The sequence below is a fragment of the Equus przewalskii genome, chromosome 11 (assembly GCF_037783145.1).
Source record: "Equus przewalskii isolate Varuska chromosome 11, EquPr2, whole genome shotgun sequence".
Taxonomy (NCBI): domain Eukaryota; kingdom Metazoa; phylum Chordata; class Mammalia; order Perissodactyla; family Equidae; genus Equus; species Equus przewalskii.
In genome coordinates, this window is record NC_091841.1 from 3672623 (window position 1) to 3682976 (window position 10354).

A 10354-nucleotide genomic window follows, 5' to 3' on the forward strand; every position below is an offset into this window, starting at 1 on the left:
AGACCTTGAGAGTCCAAGAAATCTTTCTTTCGACTCCTCGGCTCACTGACCCCGCATTTCACACAATCAGTTTCTGTTTTAGAAACATTATTCTGGGTAAGGAAAATTGGAGAGGAGATGAGGGTGAAGAAAAGATTAGCTGAAACACTTTAGTCCAAGAGAAGAATGATTACCTGGAATGCAGTGGAGGCTACAGAGAGAAAGTGAACGGATCAGAGAGACCTTCAGGACACAGCAAGGGGAAGACTTAGTGATTGATTTTACTTAGGGGTTAGAGGGAAAGAAAAGTAGAATGAAAGAATGGCTCTTAACATGGGCAACTAGGTAGATGGTAAAGTGACTTACTCATGTGGGGACAAGAGAAGTATATGGGACTATGAGAAAGGATGGGTAAGTTGAACTAGAGGTGCTTCTGGTATCCAAATGCCCAAAAGCTCAATGGGAAGCTTTGGCAATACTGTAAGATTTGGTAATCTTCAGAATGCTTCTAAAGTCTACCTAACATGAGTTCCTACATAGAAGAAGTTCTTGTTTTTCAACTTTTAGTGCCATTTTCATTACCATGTTGTATTTTAATAATATTAAATGTAAAAGTGATATCTCTGTTTAGAAAAACAGATCAGCCATCACAATAAATCTGCAACCAGTAAAAATACACAAGCTATTGAGTATCACTTATTAAGGTATTTCTGAATATCAGTATTCAGGAAAACCTTGAAGGGATAAGTGCTGTTTCAGGGCAACATTGTCTTTTAGACTTTTAAACTCAAAAAAGAAGGTGATAATAACATGACCTCACTATAAATCATTTGGAAGAAAGTAACACAATCTCTCTAAGAACCATAGGCTCTTCCTCTTTGCTAATTTAAAATGTTTCATTATTTTAGTTATTCTAATGAGACTGATACTTGATGTCTCCGATATACAAGAAAAAGAAAAGAAAAAGAAAGAAAGAAAAATCCTAGACAAAGTATTACAATTAGCTGTTAATCTTACAGTGGTATTTAAAGGTCAATCATAGAAATTTTGTAGGAAAATCACAATAACTCTTGCTAAGTTAAAGAAAGAAATCTAGGAACAATGCCATAATAAACACAATAAAACAAGCAAGTTAAAATACTTTAAGCTTAATAGCCATTGTCATAATAAAATGTGAATCATATAATTGGAGGTAATATGATAGAGTTCTATACTGTAAACAAGACCAAACAAATTTTGGGTCAAAAAGATGCAGCCATAGTGGGAGAAAGGAGAAGAAATGTGTCATTACCTAGTGACATAGTCTAACTAGACATTTAACTATGCTCCAAAGGTATATTTGACCAGCCAGTATTTGTTCACATATATTTGATACAGAAGTTTATCGAGTTACGTAACTTACATTTATAGGAATTATCTATTCCATTGGCCTCTGTTGATTTTATTTAAGAAATGTCTCTAACTACACATTAATTTATAAAGGTTTTCAACAAGGTATGGGAATCTTTTTAAAGATGGCTATCTTGATTTAGGAAAGAAAAATAAGGATTTGTGCAAACATGAATCCAAGTCAATGACATGGAGAAGTGTAGGAGTGAAAGGTCATCAGAATCAAGGTCTGATGGTTTCAGAATGTTCCAGCAACAGTTGCGACATTCACTGAGAAAACATCATCTCAAATAATTTGTCCTTTGATCTTCTTTATCTTCTCAACATGTTCACTTTTGGTGGTAAAAGTAGTATATTTTATAAAGAAACAGATTTGAATACTTGTGTTGATGGATACATTGAAATTAAGTGCAACATGATTTTAAAACCTGGTTTAGCTGGTTGGGTAGGTCCTGGTTGGTTTTCCAACTCAAGGTGGAATTTTATTCTTTCATGGTAGCAAGTAAAATCAGGATGAATTGAATGAATCTCTTCTTCACTTTATAATGAAGAGCGCCTCACAAACTAACCTATTCAGTGTGTTCTTTTTTAATATTAGGTTCTTTCAATTGGTAACTGCAAGTTCAAACTGAACATTTTACAGCATATGCCAAGACCCTTGCAATACAAATGAGCTTTGAAGGCTGAATCCAGACAGATGTTTAGGTATATTATTTAATAGCCTTAACTTATTTTAGAAGGTTGTGTGATAACTGCACTATTATTGGTAAAATGAGAGACTGATTTAAATACCTCATACAAATTAACCTTTTCCATACAAACTCTGTCAAAACATAGCGCTTAAACAACTATTTATTTGTTAGTGATTCCTGGAATCAGCAATTTGATCAGGGCAATTCTTTTGTGTCTTTCCTGCCTCGTCTACTCATGTGGCTGCAGTCGGCTGGCAGATTGGTGGGAGGCTGCTTGATCTAGGATGGCCTCACTCATGTGTCTAGGGGTGGATGCTGGCTGTTAGTTGAGGCTTGTTGTTGGCCATAGTGATGTTAACGATTGAACATCCTGTCTTTGGCTAATCTGGGCTTCATCATATGGTGGATGTTACAAAGCTCCTTAGGAGCAGCAAAATAGAGTTGGCCCCAATGTGTAAGTGTTTTCAAGCCTCTGCTTCAGTCACTTTTTTTTTCTTAAATAAACCATTTGACAAAGCAAGTCAAAAAGTGGAGATATATAAACTCCACTTTTTAATGGGAAGACCTCCAAGGTGACATTAGGCAAGGGCACACGCACTAGATAGGAAGACTTTGTGGCCGTTTTTGACTCTACTATAGTGCCTGTTAGGGACCGAACATCTCAGCAAGGTATGACAGTCCACTTCTTCACCATCTTTGCTAACACTAGGTACTGTTAATCTTCTAATGTTAATCATTTTAGTGGCTGTTTAGTGATAGTTCATTGTGATTTTAATTTGTGTTTCTCTGAATAATGATGGTGAGGACCTTCTACATGTAATTGACCATTTGGATATTCTCTTTGAATTCTCTGAATTCAAAAATTTTGCCTATTCTTGTACTGAGTTGTCATGATATGTCATATTTTTTTTGATTTGTATGATGCCTGCACACACACACACACATATTTTTGATGCATTGCAGATGTACTTACTCAGCTTGTATCGTCTATTAACTCTATCTTTTAATAAACTAGGTTCTTAATTATAATGAAGTCAAATTTTTCAATCTTTTCCTTTATTATATCCTAACTATGAAATCTTTGCCTACCGCAAAGGTATAAAGATATATTCCTATTTTCTTCTAGAAACTTTTTCTAGTTAACTTTAGATATTTAGGCATATGGTTCATGTTGAATTATTTCTTATGTATGACGAGGGTCAGGAATCATTTTTATCCATAGAGTTATCTGTCTGGCATAGTATCATTTATTGAATAGGCCATCTTTGCCATGGAATTGCAGAATTACTATGTGTCTATGTTGTAAGTCATGTATATATATATATATGGAAAGCTTTGGTAAATAAAGCACTTTAAAATAGGAAATCCAGATGCTTTGAACTGATTACAAAATGAGCATAATATTTTAAGATGATAACAATAATAGAAGCTAACATAAAGTAGAATATATCAAACTTCAAAAACTATATTCATCACGAATCTATTTGGATTTTTTTCCCCAGACCCTCTAAGGCAATGCTTCTCCAAGGGAGGCACCAAGAGCATCTGCATCAGAATCCTCTGAGGCACATGGTAAACTATAGATATGCTGCAGATATGTGGGCTTATTCCCAGGCTTGCAGAACCTGTTAAAATCGTTGTGGGTGAGACCTAGATACCTGCATTTTACACGTGTTCTGTGAGTGAGTCCCAAAAATTTAGAAGAGAAGCACACCCTTATGTTTCAGCACTCCCTCACTGTTGAGGTACAGAGGCTGAAACTTTCAAGAAACACTGGCGTAATTATTAAGTTCTTTAATGCACTGCACACAATACTACCCATTCTATGTATTCTTTCCCCTTTTCCAGCTCAACATTGAACAATCCATGACTCACACTTTATGCCTTAGCAATACTGGGCTGTATGTGATTCCTCTTTCCACTACCCATCATATAACATAGTTCACAATGACCCCCAATCCTACTATTTCCCTTGATCCCTTCTCTCCAGTTCTAGTCTCTCCCTTCTTTCCTTGTACCTTTACCACTGTTATCAATTTGGTATAAATCTTTGTTTCCTAGGACTGCTGTAACAAAGTATCCAAAATTGGGTGACTTAATTCAACAGAAATTTATTGCCTCATAGTTTTGGAGGCTGGATGTCCAAAATCAGTGTCAGCAGGACCATTCTTCCTCTGCAACCTACCGGGGAATCCTTCCTTGCCTCATTCTAGTTTCTGGTGGTTTTGTAGCAATCTTTGGCATTCCGTGGCTTGTAGATACATCACTCCAGTTCTGTCTTCATATTGTTTTCTCCCTGTATCTGTGTCTCTGTACAGAATATTCTTTTTATAAAGACCCAGTCATACTGGATTAGGTGTCCACCCTAGATCCAGTATGATTTCATCTTATTTTAACTAATTATGTCTGCAGAGGTCCTATTTCTAAATAAGTTCACATTCTGAGACATGGCGGTTTAGAACTTCAACATAACTTCTCTTAGGGGACACAATTCAACCTATAATAGTATCCTTCAAGATTTTTTCTCATGCTTTATCAAGAGTTGTTTAAATGACTAAAAATAAAAACAAAAATATAAAACATAATGTCAACAATATGTATTTATTATTTGGGAGGAAGGAGGATTCTTTTGCATAAAAAAGCCATAAAGAAAAATTGATAAATTTATATCAAAACGAAAACTACTGCATGAAAGAGAAATTTTGTAACATGTATAACAGACGAAGTGTGCTCATTCCCAGGAAAAGACTTCCAAAAATTCAATACAAATCAAAACAAACAATCATAAGAAAAGTGTGCAATAAAGATGAAATATAAGCTCACAGAGAAGGAAATACAAACGGTTAAAATAAGGTGCTTTCTTTCTAGTCTTTACTCGTGTAGTCTCTTCCGTGGGCAAGTCTACTCATCTCCCCACTTGGCCCGCTCCCTTGCCCCAACACCTGTAACCAGTTCTCACTCTGTCTCCCTAACTATTATATCTTTGTGACCCTTCTCACGGAGAGCTTCATGGAGCTTCTCTTACCTCCATCCCCTTCCCTGTGATGCCCTGTGTATATGTCTATCATTGTTCTTGTCTTCTTGTAACGTGGTCTCTCTGTTTGCCTTCTGTCTTAGATTATTCCTTGGGAACAAGAACCGTGTGTAATTCATACTTGATTATCAGAACAGAAATTAAACTTGGATGAACCTGGAAACCTGGAGGACATCATGCTAAGTGAAATACGTCAGGCATAGAAAAAAAATACTGTATCATCTCACTTTTATGTGGAATCAAAAAAAGTGGAACTCATAGAATCAGAGAGTAGAATGGTGGTTTCCAGGGGACGGGGTTGGGGGAAATGGAGAGATGATGATCAAAGGGTACACTTCCATTTATAAAATGAGTAAGTTCTGGAGATGCAATGTACAGCATGGTGACTATAGTTAGTACTGCTGGATTATACACTTGAAATTTGCCAAGTGAGTAGGTCTTAAGTTTTCCTACCACACACACACACAGAAAAGGTAACTTTGTGAGGTGGTACATGTGTTAACTTGATTGTGGTGATCATTTCACAACACATATATATATATATACTAAATCATCATTGTGAACACCTTAAATATATACAATTTTTATTTGTCAATTATACGTCAATAAAGCTGGAAGTAAAAAATAAATAAATAAAGTGCATGAATCAAGCAGGAAAAAAACCCCAGAACTTAAACTCTTTAATGCAAATGTTTTGACCTGGTAAATGTCCACTGTGCTACTCAAAGTCTCATGTAAGGAATAACTTATTAAGTTCACTCTAAATTTTCATGCCAGTAGAATATACATAGATCACTTTATTGGGCAGTGAGAGCTGAAGCACCTAACTTCTTACTTCCTTTCATTTGCCAAGCAGTTCTGAAATAAATGTGATGCTGCCTGAAATAACTTATTCCAGGGAAGGGATATTTCTCATGGACATTTTAAAGAAAGTGTATAAAAATATTTTTTAATATGAGTCTTCCTTAAATTTAATTTAGAGTAGAGTGTAGGGGCTAGCCTTGTGGCCGAGTGGTTGAGTTCACAGGTTTCACTTCGGTGGCCCAGGGTTTCGCTGGTTTGGATTCTCGGCACAGACATGGCACCATTCATCAGGCCATGCTGAGGCAGTGTCCCACATAGCACAACCAGAAGAACCTACAGCTAGAATGTACAACTATGGGCTTGGGGGCTTTGGGGAGAAGAAAAAGAAGTAAAAAAATAGAGCGTAATTATAAACAAATAATTATAATCAAACATTCCAGAGTTCCACAACTTCTCATATTATATTCTGGAAATGTTTTCCTCTGAAAACAGGAATAAGAGAATTAGTTTTATCAAGTTTCTATAACTCATTTCAGCTAGCAAGTGTATTTTAGTATCAAAAAGAGCAAAATTAGAACATCAAGTGTGATTCATTAATTTTTCAGGTAAAGAGAATAACAAGAAGGCAAATGCGTAAATTTTTTTTAGCTCTATCCTGAATTAAGATGAAAAATATTATCTGATTACTAACTTCTTGTTCTGTGCTCAAAAAGAAATGATTCACAGACATCTGTTTCTGCCCTGAAATTCTTTCTCTCCCGTTCTGAGTTTTGCATCCTCCTTTTGACAAAGTTGGGCATTGTCTCCTAGTGCACACATAGGCAGGAAATTTATCTTTTCACAAGTCTGTTATCAATGCTCTTGAAGTCATATTAGCATCATGGAAAGTTTGTTTCTCTATCTCTGTAAACAAAATTAGTTCCAGTGTGAGACTCCTGGGAAATTAAGCTTTCTATTTTGTAGTTGCTTTGAACATTTCATAATAGTTCATGTTGGAGTAACACCTACCTAAAGAGATTTCTTTGTAATGGTGTTTTCAGGACTATCAATACTCAAAGCAACACTACCCAACATCAACCATTCCAAAAGAATTAGGGAAGAAGAAATGAATATGTTCCATCCTACTGTGCACCAAGCCATGAAAAGTAAATTGTATTACTGAGGGTCACATATGAGCGTTACTCTTCCTGTGGCTGCTAATTGCTGCACTAACTGTAATGTAAGAATTCACTTCTTGGATGTTTCTTAGGACTCTTTTTATTTTTTTTTATGGATATTCTTTTTTCTGGAATCTAAGAGAGAAAAAGAAGGATCATTTCTTCCCTTATCATCACTAAGCTTCTTAATTTCAAGAACTCATTCCAGCTAAGGTGTCCAACTGGGCTACACTGGATCATAAGACTTACACTAATTCATCTGCAGCATCTTGATAAACAATCTTTAATGATGGTTGAAAGGAATTTAGTTTCCACCTGACAGGAGGAGCAGGTCCTTGGGCTGTTAATAAGTGCTACACAAACTTGACTGCAGTTAGACAGACCTGTGAAAACATTTGGTATTTATGCAAGAGCCAACATTTTCCTGGAGGCATATAGAAAAAAACCCCTCTTAATTCAATCATTGTGTCTGACCTAATATCTCATTAATTTGCATCAAACAGGCAATGAATTTGTTAAAATAAAACTGATTTGTGAGACCTTAAAGTCAATCTCATAGTATTTCTAGTACTACCGTAACTCAAAATAGACTAACAAAATATTATCAGGTATGTGTGCTTTAGACATCCTGCTTTAATCAAATGAAGCATTTGAAATACTTACCAAAGGACAAGAAAACTAGAAAGATATATAGCCTAGCTCCTGATCACTTTGGCCCTTTTATTCTGATTCGTAAAAGCCTTTGTCAAGGAGAATAAGAAAGCAAACTTCATCTAAACCAAGACCAAATTATCCTTTTGAGTCTAAAGTAATGATTCTTCACTTTTGGGGAAATCATTTTTGAATGTAACTTATTACATCTCAACAATTTGAATGTAACTTATGACATCTCAACACTCCTAAAAAGGGTTTGAAATGGTTGACTAAAAACAGCAACAAAAAGTTTTTGCCAGCACATAGTTTAAGTACAGAAAAACAAGTGTAGTAACCATAGGAACCATATAATTGCTACTGATTGACCTTAAAACGTTTGTGGTTTTGGATAGTTCAAGGAAATGGGAAACAGAAACACAATAGTTTGAGAAAGGCAAATGGTTTTCTGAAGAAGGAGGTGGATTTCTAACAAGCAGCACAATGGGTTAGGACTTATTAAGTAATAAAAAGGAAAATGTTCTCAGCTGTACAACAAGTAGAGCTATGAGCGAGACGCAGAAATGAGTAATAATGATACCCACCACTTATTAGATAGCTTTTGTGGATCAGGCACACATAACAAATATTGCATTCTTCCTAACATCCCACACAGGGCAATTTTGCCTTCACTTTATGGTTGAAGAAAGTGAGGTTCACAGAGGATGATTTTACAGCTAGTGAAGTTTTTCTTTTTTTTCCCACTGTTATCCAAAGTTCACAGTGATCCATGTGGGTAATTGAACACAGATGTGGCGAAAACAAAGCCCGTGTCCCTTTCATCACACTGCTTGCACTTACTGCTTTCAAGAAAAGTGCATCTGTAAGTCACTATATACGCTTTCACAGGACAGGGGTGGCAACTGTTGGGAATCCTATAGAGAAGGATCAGAGATTGAATGAGAAGTTAGAAAAGACGATTATAGGTGACTTCTATAGATGAAGCATTAAGAAAGAAAAAAAAGTCAACCAGCGAGACCTCTGAGGGTAAATGGGCCATTGGATGTTAGTCAAAACAAAACACAATAAGTCACCTAATTTGTCAGCCTCTTTATCTTAAAACTGATTCTTATTTGAATTGATCTTACACTTTTGTTTCTACAACACACAATTGCGATACCTTAACTGATCTGTGTATTTTAAGCTTTTACTAAGCCAGCATGCCAATTCATTATAAAATATCTGTTTTCTACTGATAAATTAAGCAATACTATTTCCTAAAAACAAAACATCATCATCAAGCAAAACAAGCAAAACAAGCAAAGAAAAGCACACAATAGATACCAATTTAGCATTTCAAATATTTCCAGAATTTAAACAGGGAAATGGACCTACCTGCCTATAAGAAATAGACAAAATTTCAGATTTACAAAGACTTTTCTAGTTAATAAAAATAAAAAGGGAGATCTCCTTTTACTCTTTCTTTGAACTAGTGGTGATTTCCCAGAATCTTTCTCTTGAAAATTTAGAAAATGACTGTTGTTAATGTGTTGTTTCAAATTAGACCTTGAGCTTTTTACCAAGAGTACCCAATTATTTATCATTCTAACTTAATAAAAGAAAGAGATATGTTTTAAGAGTATCTAGTCAAATATATATAAAAATTTGGTCTTAACTACCATAAAAATGTTTTCTTTTATGTGACCATTACAGATCCTGGCCAGCAAGATTATTTTATTTGTATGTACTTTCAATCTAAATTCACAATTATCTATGTATAAATATTTACATAAACACATGCTTCCTAAAAAATAAAGGAATCTAAAACTCCTCCAAAGAAATTGCACGTAAGGCAGATTATGAGCATATAGAAGGCAAGGTCATGTCCAATGAGCATGACAAAGATCCAGTCTTTCATGGAGTTTACATTATAGCAGGGTGGAACAAAAAATAGCAATTACATAATATATATGCAGATTATATAACACTGTATAGGGTAAGTACTATAGAAAGAAAATAAAAAGCAAACAAGATAAATGAGGTGAGAACCTTTTAAGCTGTGAGAAATAGCGGTGAGTCAACAACGATTTAGAAACTTGAGGCTGCACAACTGCAAAGATGGATTGTCATCAACTGAGATGAGAAAGGCTACAGATGACATTTTTCAGGAGAGAGAAGATCGGTTCTGTTTTGGACGTGTAAAATTTGAAGTGCCTATCAGACATCTAAATGGAGGTGTGAAGTTACTGGTTGGATATATGAGATTGTATTTGAAAATATCTTTCTAGTTTTATCCCAGAAACAAACCCCGAGACAAGGATTCAAATGCACTTGATTTATTTTGGGAGGTGAACCCAGGAAACACTGGACAGGAAGTTGAAAAGTGAGAGTGGAAAGGGAAGAGGGCCAATAAAGTATAAGTTATCAAACAAATTGATATTGTGGGCAATTAGACCTTAATGCCACTAGGGAATGCTGGGAGCCAGTGTAAAACACATATATTAGAATAACCAACCAGAAGTATGAAAGAGCTGCGTCTTTATATATGAACCCTTGTCAGGACTTTTGGGGAAGATTTATTCTCAGACAATTTGGTCCTGCTAAATGTGCACACAAGCAGGAGTAGAGGCCAGAGGTAGATGTCGGCAATTGCAGTTCTTGGAAACTTC